Genomic DNA, 25,646 nt, shown 5'->3' on the forward strand with positions numbered 1-25,646 from the left:
AGACACTCTCTATCATTCTCTGACACACTCTGACACTCTCTGACACTCTCTGACACTCGCTATCACTCTCTGACACTCTCTGACACTCTCTGACACTCTCTGACACTCTCTATCACTCTCTATCACTCTCTGAGAGTCTCTGACAATCTCAGACACTCTCTATCACTCTCAGACACTCTCTATCAATCTCTGACATTCTCTGAACATCTCAGACACTCTCTATCACTCTCTGACATTCTCAGACACTCTCTCTCACTCTCTATCAAACTCTGACACACTCTGACAGTCTCTGACATTCTCTGACACTTTCTATCACTCTCAGAAACTCTCTATCACTCTCTGACACTCTCAGACACTCTCTATCAATCTCTGACACTCTCAGACAGTCTCTATCACTCACTGTCACTCTCTATCGCTCTCTGACACTCTCTGACACACTCTGACACTCTCAGACACTCTCTATCACTCTCTATCACTCTCTGACACACTCTGACACTTTCTGACACTCTCAGACACTCTCTATCACACTCTATCCCTCTCTGTTACTCTCTGACACACTCTGACACTCTCTGACACTCTCTGACACTCTCTGACACTCTCTGACACATTCTGACAATCTCTGACACTCTCTATCACTCTCTGACATACTCTGTCACTCACAGACACTCTCAGACTCTCTCTGACATTCTCTATCACTCGCTGAAACTCTCTGACACTCAAAGACACTCTCTATCACACTGTGTCACTCTCTATCACTCTCTGACTCTCTCGGACACTCTCTATTACTCTCTGATACTCTCTGACACTCTCTATCACTTTCTGACACTCTCAGACACTCTCTATCACTCTCTGACACTCTCTGTCACTCACTGACACTCTCTGACGCACTCTGACACTCTCAGACACTCTCCATCACTCACTATCGCTCTCTGACACACTCTGACAATCTCTGACACTCTCAGACACTCTCAGAGACTCTCTAGACACTCTCTGACACTCTCTATCACTCTCTATCACTCTCTGGCATTTTCTGACTCTCTCTGACACTCTCTGACACTCTCCATCACTCTCTGACACTCTCTGACACTTTCCGACACTCTCAGACACTCTCTACCACTCTCTATCAATCTCTGACAATCTCTGACACTCTCTGATACACTCTGACACTTCCTGACACTCTCTGACACTCTCCATCACTCTCTGACACTCTCTGACAATCTCAGACACTCTCTGACACTCTCTATGACTCTCTGAAACTTTCAGACACTCTCTGACACACTCTATCACTCTCGATCACTCTCTGACAGTCTCTGACACTCTCAGACACTCTCTATCACTCTCAGACACTCTCTATCACTCTCTGACATTCTCTGAACCTCTCAGACACTCTCTATCACTCTCTGACACTCTCAGACACTCTCTCTCACTCTCTATCAAACTCTGACACACTCTGACTGTCTCTGACATTCTCTGACTCTTTCTATCACTCTCTGTCACTCTCTGTTGCTCTCTGACACACTCAGACATTCTCTGACAGTCTCTGACATACACTGACAATCTCAGACACATTCCATCACTCTCTGACACTCTCTATCACTCTCTGACACTCTCAGACACTCTCTATCAATCTCTGACACTCTCAGACAGTCTCTATCACTCACTGTCACTCTCCATCACTCTCTGACACTCTCTGACACACTCTGACACTCTCAGACACTCTCTATCACTCTCTATCACTCTCTGACACACTCTGACACTTTCTGACACTCTCAGACACTCTCTATCACTTTCTATCCCTCTCTGTTACTCTCTGTTACTCTCTGACACACTCTGACACTCTCTGACACTCTCTGACACTCTCTGACACTCTCTGACACATTCTGACAATCTCAGACATTCTCGATCACTCACCGACATTCTCAATCACTCGCTGACACTCTCTGACACTCAAAGACACTCTCTATCACACTCTATCACTCTCTATCACACTCTGACTCTCTCGGACACTCTCTATCACACTCTATCCCTCTCTGTTACTCTCTGACACACTCTGACACTCTCTGACACTCTCTATCCCTCTCTGACACTCTCTGACACTCTCTGACACTCTCTGACACTCTCTGACACATTCTGACAATCTCAGACACTCTCGATCACTCACCGACATTCTCAATCACTCGCTGACACTCTCTGACACTCAAAGACACTCTCTATCACACTCTATCACACTCTGACACTCTCAGACACTCTCTATCAATCTCAGACACTCTCTATCACTCTCAGACACTCTCTATCACTCTCTGACATTCTCTGAAAGTCTCAGACACTCTCTATCACTCTCTGACACTCTCAGACACTCTCGATCACTCTCTGACACTTTCTATCACTCTCTATCACTCTCTGACAAACTCTGGCACTTTCTGACACTCTCAGACGCTCTCTGACACTTTATATCACTCTCTGAATCTCTCAGACACTCTCTGACACTTTCTATCACACTCTGACACCCTCTGACACTCTCAGATAATCTCAGACAATCTCAGACACTCTCTATCACTCTCTGACACTCTCTATCACTTTCTGACACTCTCAGACACTCTCTATCACTGTCTGACACTCTCTATCACTCACTGACACTCTCTGACACACTCTGACACTCTCAGACACTCTCTATCACTCACTATCACTCTCTGACACACTCTGACAATCTCTGACACCCTCAGACACTCTCAGACACTCTCTATCAATCTCTGACAATCTCTGACACTCTCTGACACTCTCTGACACTTTATATCACACTCTGACACCCTCTGACACTCTCAGATAATCTCAGACAATCTCAGACACTCTCTATCACTCTCTGACACTCTCTATCACTTTCTGACACTCTCAGACACTCTCTATCACTGTCTGACACGCTCTCTCACTCTATGTCACTCTCTGGTACACTCTGACTCTCTCTGACACTCTCTGACACTCTCCATCACTCTCTGACACTCTCTGACACTTTCCGACACATTCCGACACTCTCTACCACTCTCTATCAATCTCTGACACTCTCTGACACTCTCTGACACTCTCTGACACTCTCTGATACACTCTGATACACTCTGACACTTCCTGACACTCTCTGACACTCTCCATCACTCTCTGACACTCTCTGAAAATCTCAGACACTCTCTGACACTCTCTATGACTCTCTGAAACTTTCAGACACTCTCTGACACTTTCAGGTGCTCTCTGACACTCTCAGACATTTTCTGACACTCTCAGACTCTCGGAGACTCTCTGACACTATCTATCACTCTATGAAACTCTCTGACACTCTCAGACACTCTCTATCACTCTCTATCACTCTCTGACATACTCTGACTGTCTCAGACACTCTCAGACACTCTCTATCACTCTCTGACACTCTCTGACAATCTCTGACACTCTCAGACACTCTCTATCACTCTCTGACACTCTCAGACACTCTCTACCACTCTCTGACACTCTCTAAACACTCTCAGACACTCTCTCTCACTCTCTATCAAACTCTGACACACTCTGACTGTCTCTGACATTCTCTGACACTTTCTATCACTCTCTGTCACTCTCTGTTGCTCTCTGACACACTCAGACATTCTCTGACAGTCTCTGACACACACTGACCATCTCAGACACATTCCATCACTCTCTGACACTCTCTATCACTCTCTGACACTCTCAGACACTCTCTATCAATCTCTGACACTCTCTATCACTCTCGGACACTCTCTGACACACTCTGACACACTCAGACACTCTCTAAACACTCTCAGACACTCTCTCTCACTCTCTATCAAACTCTGACACACTCTGACTGTCTCTGACATTCTCTGACACTTTCTATCACTCTCTGTCACTCTCTGTTGCTCTCTGACACACTCAGACATTCTCTGACAGTCTCTGACACACACTGACAATCTCAGACACATTCCATCACTCTCTGACACTCTCCATCACTCTCTGACACTCTCTGACAATCTCAGACACTCTCTGACACTCTCTATGACTCTCTGACACTTTCAGACACTCTCTGACACTTTCAGACACTCTCTGACACTCTCAGACACTTTCTGACACTCTCAGACTCTCGGAGTCTCGCAGACACTCTCTATCACTCGATATCACTCTCTGAAACTCTCTGACATTATCTATCACTCTATAAAACTCTCTGACACTCTCTATCACTCTCTATCACTCTCTGGTACACTCTGACTCTCTCTGAAACTCTCAGACACTCTCTATCACTCTCTATCACTCTCTGAAACACTCTGACTGTCTCAGACACTCTCAGACACTCTCTATCACTCTCTCACACACTCTGACAATCTCTGACACTCTCAGACACTCTCTATCACGCTCTGACACTCTCAGACACTCTCTACCAATCTCTGACAATCTCTATCACTCTCGGACGCTCTCTGACACACTCTGACACACTCAGACTCTCTCTATCACTCTCTATCACTCGCTGACACTCTCTGACACTCTCTGACACTCACTATCACTCTCTGTCACTCTCTGACAGTCTCTGACACTCTCAGACACTCTCTATCACTCTCAGACACTCTCTATCACTCTCTGACATTCTCTGAAACTCTCAGACACTCTCTATCACTATCTGACACTCTCAGACACTCTCTATCACTCTCTGACACTCTCAGACACTCTCTATCACTCTCTGACACTCTCTATCACTCTCTGACACACTCTGACAATCTCTGACACCCTCAGACACTCTCAGACACTCTCTATCAATCTCTGACAATCTCTGACACTCTCTGACACTCTCTGACACTTTCTATCACACTCTGACACCCTCTGACACTCTCAGATAATCTCAGACAATCTCAGACACTCTCTATCACTCTCTGACACTCTCTATCACTTTCTGACACTCTCAGACACTCTCTATCACTGTCTGACACGCTCTCTCACTCTATGTCACTCTCTGGTACACTCTGACTCTCTCTGACACTCTCTGACACTCTCCATCACTCTCTGACACTCTCTGACACTTTCCGACACATTCCGACACTCTCTACCACTCTCTATCAATCTCTGACACTCTCTGACACTCTCTGACACTCTCTGACACTCTCTGATACACTCTGACACTTCCTGACACTCTCTGACACTCTCCATCACTCTCTGACACTCTCTGAAAATCTCAGACACTCTCTGACACTCTCTATGACTCTCTGAAACTTTCAGACACTCTCTGACACTTGCAGGTGCTCTCTGACACTCTCAGACATTTTCTGACACTCTCAGACTCTCGGAGACTCTCTGACACTATCTATCACTCTATGAAACTCTCTGACACTCTCAGACACTCTCTATCACTCTCTATCACTCTCTGACATACTCTGACTGTCTCAGACACTCTCAGACACTCTCTATCACTCTCTGACACTCTCTGACAATCTCTGACACTCTCAGACACTCTCTATCACTCTCGGACACTCTCAGACACTCTCTACCACTCTCTGACACTCTCTATCACTCTCGGACACTCTCTGACACACTCTGACACACTCAGACACTCTCTAAACACTCTCAGACACTCTCTCTCACTCTCTATCAATCTCTGACACACTCTGACTGTCTCTGACATTCTCTGACACTTTCTATCACTCTCTGTCACTCTCTGTTGCTCTCTGACACACTCAGACATTCTCTGACAGTCTCTGACACACACTGACAATCTCAGACACATTCCATCACTCTCTGACACTCTCTATCACTCTCTGACACTCTCAGACACTCTCTATCAATCTCTGACACTCTCTATCACTCTCGGACACTCTCTGACACACTCTGACACACTCAGACACTCTCTAAACACTCTCAGACACTCTCTCTCACTCTCTATCAAACTCTGACACACTCTGACTGTCTCTGACATTCTCTGACACTTTCTATCACTCTCTGTCACTCTCTGTTGCTCTCTGACACACTCAGACATTCTCTGACAGTCTCTGACACACACTGACAATCTCAGACACATTCCATCACTCTCTGACACTCTCCATCACTCTCTGACACTCTCTGACAATCTCAGACACTCTCTGACACTCTCTATGACTCTCTGACACTTTCAGACACTCTCTGACACTTTCAGACACTCTCTGACACTCTCAGACACTTTCTGACACTCTCAGACTCTCGGAGTCTCGCAGACACTCTCTATCACTCGATATCACTCTCTGACACTCTCTGACATTATCTATCACTCTATGAAACTCTCTGACACTCTCTATCACTCTCTATCACACTCTGGTACACTCTGACTCTCTCTGAAACTCTCAGACACTCTCTATCACTCTCTATCACTCTCTGACACACTCTGACTGTCTCAGACAGTCTCAGACACTCTCTAGCACTCTCTCACACACTCTGACAATCTCTGACACTCTCAGACACTCTCTATCACGCTCTGACACTCTCAGACACTCTCTACCAATCTCTGACAATCTCTATCACTCTCGGACGCTCTCTGACACACTCTGACACACTCAGACTCTCTCTATCACTCTCTATCACTCGCTGACACTCTCTGACACTCTCTGACACTCACTATCACTCTCTGTCACTCTCTGACAGTCTCTGACACGCTCAGACACTCTCTATCACTCTCAGACACTCTCTATCACTCTCTGACATTCTCTGAAACTCTCAGACACTCTCTATCACTCTCTGACACTCTCAGACACTCTCTATCACTCTCTGACACTCTCAGACACTCTCTATCACTCTCTGACACTCTCTATCACTCTCTGACACACTCTGACACTTTCTGACACACTCAGACACTCTCTCTCTCACTCTCTATCAAACTCTGGCACACTCTGACAGTCTCTGACACTCTCTGACACTTTCTATCACTCTCTATCACTCTTTGTTACTCTCTGACACACTCTGACATTTTCTGACACTCTCTGACACACTCTGTCAATCTCTGACACTTTCTATCACTTTTGACACTCTCTATCACTCTCTGACTCTCTCAGACACTCTCTGTCACTCTCTGTCACTCTCTATCACTCTCAGGCACTCTCTATCACTCTCTGACACTCACTGACACTCTGTCACTCTCTGACACTCTCTACCATTCTCGACCACTCTCTGTCACTCTCTGACACACACTGTCACTCTCTATCATTCTCAGGCACGCTCTGACTCTCGCAGACCCTCTCAGACACTCTCTGACACTCTCAGACACTCTTTGTCACTTTCTATCACTCTCTGACACTGTTTGACACTCTCTGACACTCTCTGACACTCTCAGACACTCTCTATCACTCACTGACACTCTCTGTCACTCTCTGACACTCTCTGACACACTCTGACACTCTCAGACACTCTCAGACACTCTCTATCACTCTCTGACACACTCTGACACTTTCTGACACTCTCAGACACTTTCTATCACTTTCTGACACTCTCTATCACTCTCTGACACTCTCAGACACTCTCTACCAATCTCTGACACTCTTAGACACTCTCTATCACTCACTGACACTCTCTGTCACTCTCTGACACTCTCTGCCACTCTCTGACACTCTCTGACATTCTCTGAAACACTCTGACAATCTCTGATACTCTCTATCACTCTCTGAGACACTCTGTCACTCACAGACACTCTCAGACACTCTCGATCACTCTCTGACATTCTCTATCACTCTCTGACACTCTCTGACACTCAAAGACACTTTCGATCACACTCTATCACTCTCTATCACTCTCTGACACTCTCGGACACTCTCTATTACTCTCTGACACTCTCTGACTCTCTCTGACTCTCTCAGACACTCTCTGACACTTTATATCACTCTCTGAATCTCTCAGACGCTCTCTGACACTTTCTATCACACTCTGACACTCTCAGATAATCTCAGACAGTCTCAGACACTTTCTATCACTCTCTGACACTGTTGACAATCTCTGACACTCTCGGACACTCTCTTTCACTCTCTATCCCTCTATGACACTCCCTATCACTCCCTCACAATCTCAGATTCTCTATGACACTCTCTTTCACTCTCCATCACTCTCTGACACTTTCAGACACTCTCTGACACTCTCAGACACTCACTGCCTCTCTCAGACACGCTCAGACACTCTCTATCAATCTGTATCACTCTCTCACACTCTCTATCTCTCTATGAAACTCCCTGAAACTCTCCATCACTCTCTATCACTCTCTGGCACACTCTGACTCACTCCAACACTCTCAGACACTCGCAGACACTCTCTATCACTCTCTATCACTCTCTATCACTCTCTGACACTCTCCATCACTCTCCATCACTCTCTGAAATTCTCTGACACTCTCTGACACTCTCTGACACACTCTGACACACTCAGCCACTCTCAATCACTCTCTATTACTGTCTATCACTCTCTGTCACTCTCTATCACTCTCTGACACACTCTGACACTCTCTGACACTCTATATCACTCTCTATCACTCTCTGACACACTCTGACTGTCTCTGACACTCTCTGACACTCTGTATCACTCTCTGACACTCTCCATCACTTTCTGACACTCTCAGACACTCTCAGACACTCTCTGACACTCTCTATCACTCACTGACACTCAAGGACATACTCTGACTCTCTCAGACAATCTCAGACACTCTCTATCACTCTCTGACAATCTCTGACACTCTCAGACACTCTCAGACACTCAAAGACACTCTCCATCACTCTCCAACACTCGCTAACACTCTCAGACACTCTCTGACACTCTCTATCACTCTCTGAAACTCTCTGACACACTCTGACACACTCTGACACTCTCTGACACTGTCAGACACTCTCTATCACTCTCCATCACTCTCCATCACTCTCTGACACAATCTGACAATCTCTGACACTCTCAGACACTCTCTATCACTCTATGACACTGACTGACACCCTCAGACACTCAGTGTCACTCTCAGACACTCTCAGACACTCTCTATCTCTCTCTGATACTTTCTATCACTCTCTGACACTCTCTGACACACTCTGAAACTCTCTGACACTCTCTATCACTCTCTATCACTCTCTGACACAATTTGACACTCTCTATCACTCTCTGACACTCTCAGACACTCTCTATCACTCTATGAAACTCTCAGACACTCTCTATCACTCTTTGACACACTCTGACACTCTCTGACACTCCCAAACACTCGCTATCACTCTCTATCACGCTCTGACACTCTCAGACAATCTCAGACACTCTCTGGCACTCTCTATCACTCTCTGACACTCTCTATCACACTCTGACACTTTCTGTCACTCTCTGACACGCTCTGTCACTCTCTATCACTCTCAGGCACTCTCTATCACTCTCTGACACTCTCTAACACTCTCTACCACTCTCTGTCACTCTCTGAAATTCACGGACACTCTCTGACACTATCTCACACTCTCTGACACTCTGACACACTCAGACACTCTCCATCACTCTCTCTGACTGTCTATCACTCTCTGTCACTCTCTATCACTCTCTGACACTCTCTGACACTCTCAGACACTCTTTATCAATCTCTATCACTCTCTGACACACTCTGACTGTCTCTGACATCTCTGACACTCTCTGTCACTCTCTGACACTCTCAGACACTCTCTGACACTCTCTGACACTCTTAGACACTCTCTATCAATCTCTATCACTCTCTGAAACTCTCTGACATTCTCAGACACTCTCTATCACTCTCTATCACTCGCTGTCACTCCCTGACACTCTCAGACACTCTCTATCAATCTCTATCACTCTCTGACACTCTCTGACATTCTCAGACACTCTCTAACTCTCTCTATCACTCGCTGACACTCTGAGACACTCTCAGACACTCTCTGTCACTCTCTGACACTCACTGAAACTCTCAGACACTCTCTGTCACTCTCAGAAACTCTCAGACACTCTCTCTCACTCTCTGACATTCTCTGAAACTCTCTGACACTCTCTGACACACTCTGACACTCCCTGACACTCTCTATCACTCTCTGAAACTCTCTGAAACTCTCTGACACTCTCTGACACACTCTGACACACTCTATTGCTCTCTGACATTCTCTGACACACTCTGACACTGTCAGAAACTCTATATCACTCTCTATCACTCTCTGACACAATCTGACAATCTCTGACTCTCTCAGACACTCTCTATCACTCTCTGACACTGACTCACACCTCCAGACTCTCTCTGTCACTCTCAGACACTCTCTATCTCTCTCTGACACTTTCTATCACTCTCTGACACTCTCTGACACACTCTGAAACTCTCTGAAACTCTCTATCACTCTCTATCACTCTCTGACACAATTTGACACTCTCTATCACTCTCTGACACTCTCAGACACTCTCTATCACTCTCTGACACACTCTGACACTCTCTGACACTCCCAGACACTCGCTATCACTCTCTATCACTCTCTGACACTCTCAGGCACTCTCTGACACACACTGACACTCTCAGGCATTCTCTGAAACTCTCTATCACTCGCTGAAACTTTTTGTCACTCGCAGACACTCTCTGACACTTGTTATCACTTTCTGACACTCTCAGACAATCTCAGACACTCTCAGACACTCTCTGGCACTCTCCATCACTCTCTGACACTCTCTATCACACTCTGACACTTTCTGTAACTCTCTGACACTCTCTGTCACTCTCTATCACGTTCAGGCACTCTCTATCACTCTCTGACACTCTCTGTCACTCTCTGACACTCTCTACCACTCTCTGTCACTCTCTGACACTCTCTGAAACTCTCTATCACTCTCTGACACTTTCTATCACTCTCTGACACTCTCTGACACTCTCAGACAGTCTCTGACTCTCTCAGACCCTCTCAGACACTCTCTGCCACTTTCTATCACTCTCTGACACTCTCAGACACTCTCTGGCACTCTCTATCACTCTCTGACACTCTCTCTCACACTCTGACACTTTCTGTCACTCTCTGACACTCTCTGTCACTCTCTGACACTCTCAGACACTCTCTGAAACTCTCTATCACTCTCTGAAACTATCTGACACTTTCTGACACTCTCAGACACTCTCTATCACTCTCTATCGCTCTCTGTTACTCTCTGCCACACTCTGACACTCTCTGACACTCTCTGACATTCTCTGACACACTCTGACAATCTCTGAAACACTCTATCACTCTCTGACACACTCTGTCACTCACAGCCACTCTCAGACAGTCTCGATCACTCTCTGACATTCTCTATCACTCTCTGACACTCTCTGACACTCAAAGACACTCTCCATCACACTCCAACACTCGCTAACACTCTCAGACACTCTCTGAAACTCTCTATCACTCTCTGAAACTCTCTGACACACTCTGACACTCTCTGACACTGTCAGACACTCTCTGTCACTCTCCATCACTCTCTGACACAATCTGACAATCTCTGACACTCTCAGACACTCTCTATCACTCTATGACACTGACTGACACCCTCAGACACTCTGTGTCACTCTCAGACACTCTCAGACACTCTCTATCTCTCTCTGCCACTTTCTATCACTCTCTGACACTCTCTGACACACTCTGAAACTCTCTGACACTCTCTATCACTCTCTATCACTCTCTGACACAATTTGACACTCTCTATCACTCTCTGACACTCTCAGACACTCTCTATCACTCTATGAAACTCTCAGACACTCTCTATCACTCTCGGACACACTCTGACACTCTCTGACACTCCCAAACACTCGCTATCACTCTCTATCACTCTCTGACACTCTCAGACAATCTCAGACACTCTCTGGCACTCTCTATCACTCTCTGACACTCTCTATCACACTCTGACACTTTCTGTCACTCTCTGTCACTCTCTGTCACTCTCAGGCACTCTCTATCACTCTCTGACACTCTCTAACACTCTCTACCACTCTCTGTCACTCTCTGACACTCTCTGAAACTCTCTATCACTCTCTGACACTTTCTATCACTCTCTGACATTCTCTGACACTCTCAGACACTCTCTGAATCTCTCAGACCCTCTCAGACACTCTCTGACATTTTCTATCACTCTCTGACACTCTCAGACACTCTCTGGCACTCTCTGACACTCTCAGACACTCTCTGACACTCTCTATCACTCTATGACACTGACTGACACCCTCAGACACTCTGTGTCACTCTCAGACACTCTCAGACACTCTCTATCTCTCTCTGCCACTTTCTATCACTCTCTGACACTCTCTGACACACTCTGAAACTCTCTGACACTCTCTATCACTCTCTATCACTCTCTGACACAATTTGACACTCTCTATCACTCTCTGACACTCTCAGACACTCTCTATCACTCTATGAAAGTCTCAGACACTCTCTATCACTCTCTGACACACTCTGACACTCTCTGACACTCCCAAACACTCGCTATCACTCTCTATCACTCTCTGACACTCTCAGACAATCTCAGACACTCTCTGGCACTCTCTATCACTCTCTGACACTCTCTATCACACTCTGACACTTTCTGTCACTCTCTGACACTCTCTGTCACTCTCTGTCACTCTCAGGCACTCTCTATCACTCTCTGACACTCTCTAACACTCTCTACCACTCTCTGTCACTCTCTGACACTCTCTGAAACTCTCTATCACTCTCTGACACTTTCTATCACTCTCTGACATTCTCTGACACTCTCAGACACTCTCTGAATCTCTCAGACCCTCTCAGACACTCTCTGACACTTTCTATCACTCTCTGACACTCTCAGACACTCTCTGGCACTCTCTGACACTCTCAGACACTCTCTGACACTCTCGGACACTCTCTATTACTCTCTGACACTCTCTGACTCTCTCTGACTCTCTCAGACACTCTCTGACACTTTATATCACTCTCTGAATCTCTCAGACACTCTCTGACACTTTCCATCACACTCTGACACTCTCAGATGATCTCAGACAGTCTCAGACACTTTCTATCAATCTCTGACACTGTCTGACTATCTCTGACACTCTCAGACACTCTCTTTCACTCTCTATCCCTCTCTGACACTCCCTATCACTCCCTAACACTCTCAGATTCTCTATGACACTCTCTTTCACTCTCCATCACTCTCTGACACTTTCAGACACTCTCTGACACTCTCAGACACTCACTGACTCTCTCAGACATTCTCAGACACTCTCTAACAATCTGTATCACTCTGTGACACTATCTATCACTCTATGAAACTCCCTGACACACTCCATCACTCTCTATCACTCTCTGGCACACTCTGACTCACTCTGACACTCTCAGACACTCTCAGACACTCTCTATCACTCTCTATCACACTCTGACACTCTCTATCACTCTCCATCACTCTCTGAAATTCACGGACACTCTCTGACACTATCTCACACTCTCTGACACTCTGACACACTCAGACACTCTCCATCACTCTCTCTGACTGTCTATCACACTCTATCACTCTCTATCACTCTCTATCACTCTCTGACACACTCTGACACTCTCAGACACTCTCTATCAATCTCTATCACTCTCTGACACACTCTGACTGTCTCTAAAATCTCTGACACTCTCTATCACTCTCTGACACTCTCTGACACTCTCTTTCACTCACTGAAACTCTCGGACGCACTCTCACACTCTCAGACACTCTCAGACACTCTCTGTCACTCTCTGACACACTCTGACAATCTCTGACACTCTCAGACACTCTCAGACACTCTCTAAACACTCTCTGACACTCACTGACACTCTCAGACACGCTTTGTCACTCTCTGACACTCTCAGACACTCTCTATCACTCTCTATCACTCTCTGAAACTCTCTGACATTCTCAGACACTCTCTATCACTCTCTATCACTCGCCGACACTCTCAGACACTCTCAGACACTCTCTGTCACTCTCTTCACTCACTGAAACTCTCAGACACTCTCTGTCACTCTCAGACACTCTCAGACACTCTCTCTCACTCTCTGACACTCTCTGACACACTCTGACACTCTCTGACACTCTCTAACAATCTCTGAAACTCTCTGACACTCTCTGACACACTCTGACACACTCTATCGCTCTCTGACACTTTCTATCACTCTCTGACACTCTCTGACACACTCTGAAACTCTCTGACATTCTCTATCACTCTCTATCACTCTCTGACACAATTTGACACTCTCTATCACTCTCTGACACTCTCAGACACTCTCTAACACTCTATGACACTCTCAGACACTCTCTATCACTCTGTGATACACTCTGACACTCTCTGACACTCCCAGACACTCGCTATCACTCTCTGTCACTCTCTGACACTCTGAGACACTCTCAGACACTCTCTGACACACACTGACACTCTCAGGCATTCTCTGAAAGTCTCTATCACTCGCTGCAACTGTCTGACGCTCGCAGACACTCTCTGACACTTTTTATCATTTTCTGACACTCTCAGACAATCTCAGACACTCTCAGATACTCTCAGACACTCTCTGGCACTCTCTGTCACTCGCTGACACTCTCTATCACACTCTGACACTTTCTGTCACTCTCAGACACTCTCTGTCACTCTCTATCACTCTCAGGTACTCTCTAACACTCTCTGACACTCCCTGCCACTCTCTGACACTCTCTAACACTCTCTGTCGCTCTCTGACACTCTCAGACACTCGCTGACACTCTCTATCACTCTCTGACACTCTATATCACTTTCTGACTCTGCCTGACACACACTGACACTCTCAGGCACTCTCTATCACTCTCTGACACTCTCTGTCACTCTCTGACACTCTCTGACTCTCTCTATCACTCTCTGACACTTTCTATCACTCTCTGTCACTCTCAGACACTCTCTGATTCTCTCAGACCCTCTCACACACTCTCTGACACTTTATATCACTCTCTGACACTCTCAGACACTCACTGGCACTCTCTATCACTCTCTGACACTCTCTATCACACTCTGACACTCTCAGACACTCTCTGACACTCTCTATCACTCTCTGACACTCTATATCACTTTCTGACTCTGCCTGACACACACTGACACTCTCAGGCACTCTCTGACACTCTCTGTCACTCTCTGACACTCTCACACACTCTCTGACACTCTATATCTCTCTCTGACACTCTATTTCACTTTCTGACTCTGCCTGACACACACTGACACTCTCTGACACTCTCAGACACTCTCTGACTCTCTCAGACCTACTCAGACACTCTCTGACACATTCTATCACTCTCTGACACTCTCAGACACTCTCTGTCACTTTATATCACTCTCTGACACTGTTTGACACTCTCTGACAATCTCAGACACTCTCAGACACTTTCTATGACTCTCTGACACTCTCAGACACTCTCTGACACTTTCTGTCACTCGCTGATACTCTCAGAGACTCTCAGACAGTCTCAGACACTTTCTATCACTCTCTGACACTGTCTGACTATCTCTGACACTCTCAGACACTCACTTCCACTCTCTATCCCTCTATGACACTCCCGATCACTCCCTAACACTCTCAGATTCTCTATGACAATCTCTTTCACTCTCCATCGCTCTCAGACACTCTCGGACACTCTCAGACACTCTCTGACACTCTCAAACACTCTCAGACTCTCTCAGACACTCTCAGACACTCTCTATCACTCTCTGAATCTCTCAGACACTCTCTGACACTTTCTATCACACTCTGACACTCTCTGACACTCTCAGATAATCTCAGACAGTCTCAGACACTTTCTATCACTCTCTGACACTGTCTGACAATCTGACACTCTCAGACACTCTCTTTCACTCTCTATCCCTCTATGACACTCCCTATCACTCCCTAACACTCTCAGATTCTCTATGACACTCTCTTTCAAACTCCATCACTCTCTGACACTGTCAGACACTCTCTGACACTCTCAGATACTCTCTGACACTCTCAGACTCTCTCAGACACTCTCTATCACTCTCTGAATCTCTCAGACACTCTCTGACACTTTCTATCACACTCTGACACTCTCTGACACTCTCAGATAATCTCAGACAGAATAGTTTGGATGGGGTAGTGTTTGTGCAGTATGTCCAGGAAGCTTTTCTGACTCAGTATGTAGACTGCCCGACCAGAGGGGAGGCAATATTGGATTTGGTACTAGGTAATGAACCAGGGCAAGTGATAGAGCTGTTGGTGGGCGAGAACTTTGGAGATAGTGATCACAATTCTGTAGCATTCACTATGGTAATGGAGAGGGATAGGTATGTGCAACAGGGCAAGGTTTACAATTGGGGGAAGGGTAGATATGATGCTGTCAGGCAGGAACTGAGGAGCATAAGTTGGGAGCATATGCTGGCAGGGAAGGGCACGGTCGAAATGTGGAACTTTTTCAAGGAGCAGATAGTAGGGGCCATTGATAAGCATGTCCCTGTCAGACAGGGAAGGGATGGTCATGTGAGGGAACCGTGGTTGACAAGAGAGGTTGAGAGTCTTGTTAGGAAGAAGAAGGATGCGTATATAAAGTTGAGGAAAAAGGGCACAGGCATAGCTCTGGAGGGATACAAGATGGCCAGGAAGGATCTGAAGAAAGGGATTAGGAGAGCTAAGAGAGGGCATGAAAAATGCTTGGCGGGTAGGATAAAAGAAAACCCCAAGGCCTTTTACGCGTATGTCAGAAATATGAGGATGACTAGGGGGACCGTAGGTCCGGTCAAGGACAATAGCGGGAGACTGTGTGTTGAGCCGGAAGAGATAAGTGAGGTTTTGAATGAGTACTTCTCTTCGGTATTTACAAATGAGAAGGGGTGTATTACTGAAGAGGACGGTGGGAAGCAGACTGGTAAGCTCGAGGAAGTGCTCGTTAGGAGGGAAGATGTGTTGGGGTTTTTGAATAACTTGAAGATAGACAAGTCTCCCGGGCCTGACGGGGTATATCCAAGGATGTTATGGGAAGCAAGGGATGAAATTGCAGAGCCGCTGGCAATGATCTTTTCATCTTCTCTGCTGACGGGGGTGGTACCAGGTGATTGGAGGGTGGCGAATGTTGTGCCCCTGTTCAAGAAAGGGAATAGGAACAACCCTGGGAATTACAGGCCAGTTAGTCTTACTTCGGTGGTAGGCAAGTTGATGGAAAAGGTGCTGAGGGATAGGATTTCTGAGCATCTGGAAAGACACTGCTTGATTCGGGACAGTCAGCACGGTTTTGTGAGGGGTAGGTCTTGCCTCACAAGCCTGATTGAATTCTTTGAGCAGGTGACCAAGCAAGTGGATGAGGGTAAACCAGTGGATGTGGTGTACATGGATTTTAGTAAGGCATTTGATAAGGTCCCCCATGGTAGACTTATGGAGAAAGTCAGGAGGCATGGGATAGTGGGGAATGTGGCCAGTTGGATTAAGAATTGGCTAACTGATAGAAGGCAGAGAGTGGTCTTAGATGGTAAATACTCAGCCTGGAGCCCAGTTACCAGTGGCGTGCCGCAGGGATCAGTTCTGGGTCCTCTCCTGTTTGTGATTTTTATTAACGACTTGGATGAGGAAGTCGAAGGGTGGGTCAGTAAATTTGCAGATGATACAAAGGTTGGTGGAGTTGTGGATACCGAGGAGGGCTATTGTCGTCTGCAAAGGGACTTGGATAGGTTGCAGTGCTGGGCTGAAAAGTGGCAGATGGAGTTTAACCCTGAAAAGTGTGAGGTCGTCCATTTTGGAAGGACAAACATGAATGCAAAATACTGGGTTAACGGTAGGGTTCTTGGGCATGTGGAGGAGCAGAGAGACCTTGGGGTCTATGTGCATAGATCATTGAAAGTTGCAAGTCAAGTGGATAGGGCTGTGAAGAAGGCATATGGGGTGTTAGCGTTCATTAGCAGAGGGATTGAATTTAAGAGCCGTGAGGTGATGATGCAGCTGTACAGGACCTTGGTAAGGCCTCATTTGGAGTACTGTGTGCAGTTCTGGTCGCCTCATTTTAGGAAGGATGTGGAAGCCTTGGAGAGGGTGCAGAGGAGATTTACCAGGATGTTGCCTGGAATGGAGAATAAGTCTTACGAGGAAAGGCTGAACATTCTAGGCCTCTTCTCATTAGAAAGGAGAAGGATGAGGGGTGACATGATAGAGGTTTATAAGATGATCAGGGGAATAGATAGGGTAGACAGTCAGAAACTTTTTCCCCGGGTGGAGCAAAGCGTTACAAGGGGTCATAAATTTAAGGTGAAGGGTGGGAGATATAAGGGGGATGTCAGGGGAAGGTTCTTTACCCAGAGAGTGGTCGAGGCATGGAATGCCTTGCCCGGGGAAGTTGTTGAGTCAGAAACTTTAGGGACTTTCAAAAGGCTTTTGGATAGGTATATGGATAAAGGAGAATGATGGGGTATAGATTAAATTGTCCTTGACAGAGGACAAAGGATCGGCACAACATTGTGGGCCGAAGGGCCTGTTCTGTGCTGTATGTTCTATGTTCTATGTTCTATGTTCTATATCACTCTCTGACACTCTCTGTCACTATCTATCACTCTATGAAACTCTCTGACACTCTCTATCATTCTCTATCACTCTCTGGCACACTCTGACTCTCTCTGACACTCTCTGACTCTCTCCATCACTCTCTGACACTTTATATCACTCTCTGACACTCTCAGACACTCTCTGGCACTCTCTTTCACTCTCTGACACTCTCTATCACACTCTGACACTTTCTGTCACTCTCTGTCGCTCTCCATCACTCTCAGGCACTCTCTATCACTCTCTGACACTCTCTGTCTCTCTCTGACACTCTCTACCACTCTCTACCACTCTCAACCACTGTCTGTCACTCTCTGACACTCTCTGACACTCTCCATCACTCTCTGACACTCTCTGACACTCTCAGACACTCTCAGAGACTCTCTGACTCTCTCTATCACTCTCTGAAACTCTCTGACACACTCAGACATTCTCTGACTCGCTCAGACTCTCTCAGACACTCTCTGACACTTTCTATCACTCTCTGACACTCTCAGACACTCTCAGGCACTCTCTATCACTCTCTGACACTCTCTGTCTCTCTCTGACACTCTCTACCACTCTCTACCACTCTCAACCACTGTCTGTCACTCTCTGACACTCTCTGACACTCTCCATCACTCTCTGACACTCTCTGACACTCTCAGACACTCTCAGAGACTCTCTGACTCTCTCTATCACTCTCTGAAACTCTCTGACACTCTCAGACATTCTCTGACTCGCTCAGACTCTCTCAGACACTCTCTGACACTTTCTATCACTCTCTGACACTCTCAGACACTCGCAGACACTTTCTATCACTCTCTGACACTCTCAGACACTCTCTGACACTTTCTATCACTCGCTGACACTCTCTGACACTCTCAGAGACACTCAGAAAGTCTCAGACACTATCTATCACTCTCTGATACTGTCTGACAATCTCTGACACTCTCAGACACTCACTTTCACTCTCCATGCCTCTATGGCACTCCCTATCACTCCCTAACACTCTCAGATTCTCTATGACAATCTCTTTCACTCTCCATCACTCTCAGACACTCTCTGACGCCCTCAGACTCTCTCAGACACTCTCAATCACTCTTTGTCACTCTCTGACACACTCTGACACTATCTATCAATCTTTGACAGTCTCAGACACTCTCTATCACTCTCAGACACTCTCGATCGCTCTCAGACACTCTCTGTCTCTCTCTGACACTCTCTACCACTCTCTACCACTCTCAACCACTGTCTGTCACTCTCTGACACTCTCTGACACTCTCCATCACTCTCTGACACTATCTGACACTCTCAGACACTCTCAGAGACTCTCTGACTCTCTCTATCACTCTCTGAAACTCTCTGACACTCTCAGACATTCTCTGACTCGCTCAGACTCTCTCAGACACTCTCTGACACTTTCTATCACTCTCTGACACTCTCAGACACTCGCAGACACTTTCTATCACTCTCTGACACTCTCAGACACTCTCTGACACTTTCTATCACTCGCTGACACTCTCTGACACTCTCAGAGACACTCAGAAAGTCTCAGACACTATCTATCACTCTCTGATACTGTCTGACAATCTCTGACACTCTCAGACACTCACTTTCACTCTCCATGCCTCTATGGCACTCCCTATCACTCCCTAACAATCTCAGATTCTCTATGACAATCTCTTTCACTCTCCATCACTCTCAGACACTCTCTGACGCCCTCAGACTCTCTCAGACACTCTCAATCACTCTTTGTCACTCTCTGACACACTCTGACACTATCTATCAATCTTTGACAGTCTCAGACACTCTCTATCACTCTCAGACACTCTCGATCGCTCTCAGACACTCTCTGACACACTCTGACACTCTCAGACACTCTCTAACACTCTCTGACACTCTCAGACACTCTCTGACACTCTCAGACACTCTCTATCACTCTCTGACACTCTCTATCACTCTCTATCACTCTCTGACACTCTCAGACACTCTCTATCACTCTCTGACACTCTCTATCACACTCTGACACTTTCTGTCACTCTCTGTCGCTCTCCATCACTCTCAGGCACTCTCTATCACTCTCTGACACTCTCTGTCTCTCTCTGACACTCTCTACCACTCTCTACCACTCTCAACCACTGTCTGTCACTCTCTGACACTCTCTGACACTCTCAGACACTCTCAGAGACTCTCTGACTCTCTCGATCACTCTCTATCACTCTCTGACACTCTCAGACACTCTCTGACACTTTCTATCACTCTCTGACACTCTCAGACACTCGCAGACACTTTCTATCACTCTCTGACACTCTCAGACACTCTCTGACACTTTCTATCACTCGCTGACACTCTCTGACACTCTCAGAGACACTCAGAAAGTCTCAGACACTATCTATCACTCTCTGATACTGTCTGACAATCTCTGACACTCTCAGACACTCACTTTCACTCTCCATGCCTCTATGGCACTCCCTATCACTCCCTAACACTCTCAGATTCTCTATGACAATCTCTTTCACTCTCCATCACTCTCAGACACTCTCTGACGCCCTCAGACTCTCTCAGACACTCTCAATCACTCTTTGTCACTCTCTGACACACTCTGACACTATCTATCAATCTTTGACAGTCTCAGACACTCTCTATCACTCTCAGACACTCTCGATCGCTCTCAGACACTCTCTGACACACTCTGACACTCTCAGACACTCTCTAACACTCTCTGACACTCTCAGACACTCTCTGACACTCTCAGACACTCTCTATCACTCTCTGACACTCTCTATCACTCTCTATCACTCTCTGACACTCTCAGACACTCTCTATCACTCTCTGACACTCTCTATCACACTCTGACACTTTCTGTCACTCTCTGTCGCTCTCCATCACTCTCAGGCACTCTCTATCACTCTCTGACACTCTCTGTCTCTCTCTGACACTCTCTACCACTCTCTACCACTCTCAACCACTGTCTGTCACTCTCTGACACTCTCTGACACTCTCTGACACTTTCTATCACTCTCTGACACTCTCAGACACTCGCAGACACTTTCTATCACTCTCTGACACTCTCAGACACTCTCTGACACTTTCTATCACTCGCTGACACTCTCTGACACTCTCAGAGACACTCAGAAAGTCTCAGACACTATCTATCACTCTCTGATACTGTCTGACAATCTCTGACACTCTCAGACACTCACTTTCACTCTCCATGCCTCTATGGCACTCCCTATCACTCCCTAACACTCTCAGATTCTCTATGACAATCTCTTTCACTCTCCATCACTCTCAGACACTCTCTGACGCCCTCAGACTCTCTCAGACACTCTCAATCACTCTTTGTCACTCTCTGACACACTCTGACACTATCTATCAATCTTTGACAGTCTCAGACACTCTCTATCACTCTCAGACACTCTCGATCGCTCTCAGACACTCTCTGACACACTCTGACACTCTCAGACACTCTCTAACACTCTCTGACACTCTCAGACACTCTCTGACACTCTCAGACACTCTCTATCACTCTCTGACACTCTCTATCACTCTCTATCACTCTCTGACACTCTCAGACACTCTCTATCACTCTCTGACACTCTCTATCACACTCTGACACTTTCTGTCACTCTCTGTCGCTCTCCATCACTCTCAGGCACTCTCTATCACTCTCTGACACTCTCTGTCTCTCTCTGACACTCTCTACCACTCTCTACCACTCTCATCCACTGTCTGTCACTCTCTGACACTCTCTGACACTCTCTGACACTTTCTATCACTCTCTGACACTCTCAGACACTCGCAGACACTTTCTATCACTCTCTGACACTCTCAGACACTCTCTGACACTTTCTATCACTCGCTGACACTCTCTGACACTCTCAGAGACACTCAGAAAGTCTCAGACACTATCTATCACTCTCTGATACTGTCTGACAATCTCTGACACTCTCAGACACTCACTTTCACTCTCCATGCCTCTATGGCACTCCCTATCACTCCCTAACACTCTCAGATTCTCTATGACAATCTCTTTCACTCTCCATCACTCTCAGACACTCTCTGACGCCCTCAGACTCTCTCAGACACTCTCAATCACTCTTTGTCACTCTCTGACACACTCTGACACTATCTATCAATCTTTGACAGTCTCAGACACTCTCTATCACTCTCAGACACTCTCGATCGCTCTCAGACACTCTCTGACACACTCTGACACTCTCAGACACTCTCTAACACTCTCTGACACTCTCAGACACTCTCTGACACTCTCAGACACTCTCTATCACTCTCTGACACTCTCTATCACTCTCTATCACTCTCTGACACTCTCAGACACTCTCTATCACTCTCTGACACTCTCTATCACACTCTGACACTTTCTGTCACTCTCTGTCGCTCTCCATCACTCTCAGGCACTCTCTATCACTCTCTGACACTCTCTGTCTCTCTCTGACACTCTCTACCACTCTCTACCACTCTCAACCACTGTCTGTCACTCTCTGACACTCTCTGACACTCTCTGACACTTTCTATCACTCTCTGACACTCTCAGACACTCGCAGACACTTTCTATCACTCTCTGACACTCTCAGACACTCTCTGACACTTTCTATCACTCGCTGACACTCTCTGACACTCTCAGAGACACTCAGAAAGTCTCAGACACTATCTATCACTCTCTGATACTGTCTGACAATCTCTGACACTCTCAGACACTCACTTTCACTCTCCATGCCTCTATGGCACTCCCTATCACTCCCTCATTTCCCGGCGGAGCAGCAGGAGAAGGTAGCGACTCTTCGGTGGGTGAGTGAAGGCATCAGGAGCTGTGTTTTAAAAGTAAGTACTTACTGTTTTACTTACTGTTTTCCTTGTCTTTGAGTTTCTTTTGGCGCCGGAGGAACCGGAAGCTGGTCGGCAGCGAGGACTCCTGGGTAGGTTTTTTCCTTAAAGGTGCGGAGCTGAGTAAACCCGAGCCACTACAAATGTAGTGTCTCCCACCCATCCTCCTCCTCTAACCTAATAATAAGACCCTTTTTACCCTCCTCCTCTAACCAAAAAGGTTAGACGCACTCTGATACTCTCAGATACTCTCTATCACTCACTATCACTCTCTGACACACTCTGACACTTTCTGACACTCTCACACACTCTCTATCACTCTCTATCCCTCTCTGTTACTCTCTGACACACTCTGACACACTCTGACACTCTCGGACACTCTCTGACACTTTCTATCACACTCTGACACCCTCTGACACTCTCAGATAATCTCAGACAATCTCAGACACTCTCTATCACTCTCTGACACTCTCTATCACTTTCTGACACACTCTGACACTCTCAGACACTCTCTATCACTCACTATCACTCTCTGAAACACTCTGGTAATCTCTGACACTCTCAGACACTCTCAGACACTCTCTAAACACTCTCTGACACTCTCTATCACTCTCTATCACTCTCTGGCACACTCTGACACTCTCTGACACTCTCTGACACTCTCCATCACTCTCCGACACTGTCTGACACTTTCCGACACTCTCAGACACTCTCTACCACTCTCTGTCAATCTCTGACACTCTCTGATACACTCTGACACTTCCTGACACTCTCTGACACTCTCCATCACTCTCTGACACTCTCTGACAATCTCAGACACTCTCTGACACTCTCTATGACTCTCTGAAACTTTCAGACACTCTCTGACACTCTCTATCACTCTATATCTCTCTCTGACAGTCTCTGACACTCTCAGACACTCTCTATCACTCTCAGACACTCTCTATCACTCTCTGACATTCTCTGAACCTCTCAGACACTCTCTATCACTCTATGACACTCTCAGACACTCTCTATCATTCTCTGACACTCTCTGACACTCTCTGACACTCTCTGACACTCTCAGACACTCTCAGACACTCGCTATCACTCTCTGACACTCTCTGACACTCTCTGACACTCTCTATCACTCTCTGAGAGTCTCTGACAATCTCAGACACTCTCTATCACTCTCAGACACTCTCTATCACTCTCTGACATTCTCTGAACATCTCAGACACTCTCTATCACTCTCTGACATTCTCAGACACTCTCTCTCACTCTCTATCAAACTCTGACACACTCTGACAGTCTCTGACATTCTCTGACACTTTCTATCACTCTCTGTCACTCTCTGTTGCTCTCTGACACACTCAGACATTCTCTGACAGTCTCTGACAAACACTGACAATCTCAGACACTTTCTATCACTCTCTGACACTCTCTATCACTCTCTGACACTCTCAGACACTCTCTATCAATCTCTGACACTCTCAGACAGTCTCTATCACTCACTGTCACTCTCTATCGCTCTCTGACACTCTCTGACACACTCTGACACTCTCAGACACTCTCTATCACTCTCTGACACACTCTGACACTTTCTGACACTCTCAGACACTCTCTATCACACTCTATCCCTCTCTGTTACTCTCTGACACACTCTGACACTCTCTGACACTCTCTGACACTCTCTGACACTCTCTGACACATTCTGACAATCTCTGACACTCTCTATCACTCTCTGACACAATTTGACACTCTCTATCACTCTCTGACACTCTCAGACACTCTCTATCACTCTATGACACTCTCAGACACTCTCTATCATTCTCTGACACTCTCTGACACACTCTGACACTCTCTGACACTCTCAGACACTCTCAGACACTCGCTATCACTCTCTGACACTCTCTATAACTCTCAGACACTCTCTATCACTCTCTGACACTCTCAGACACTCTCTCTCACTCTCTATCAAACTCTGACACACTCTGACAGTCTCTGACATTCTCTGCACTTTCTATTACTCTCTGTCAATCTCTGACACTCTCTGACACACTCAGACATTCTCTGACACACTCTGACACACTCTGACACTCTCGGACACTCTCTGACACTTTCTATCACACTCTGACACCCTCTGACACTCTCAGATAATCCCAGACAATCTCAGACACTCTCTATCACTCTCTGACACTCTCTATCACTTTCTGACACTCTCAGACACTCTCTGTCACTCTCTGACACTCTCTATTACTCACTGACACTCTCTGACACACTCTGACACTCTCAGACACTCTCTATCACTCACTATCACTCTCTGAAACACTCTGACAATCTCTGACACTCTCA

This window comes from Heterodontus francisci, chromosome 46, assembly GCF_036365525.1.
Source record: "Heterodontus francisci isolate sHetFra1 chromosome 46, sHetFra1.hap1, whole genome shotgun sequence".
Classification (NCBI taxonomy): Eukaryota; Metazoa; Chordata; class Chondrichthyes; order Heterodontiformes; family Heterodontidae; genus Heterodontus; species Heterodontus francisci.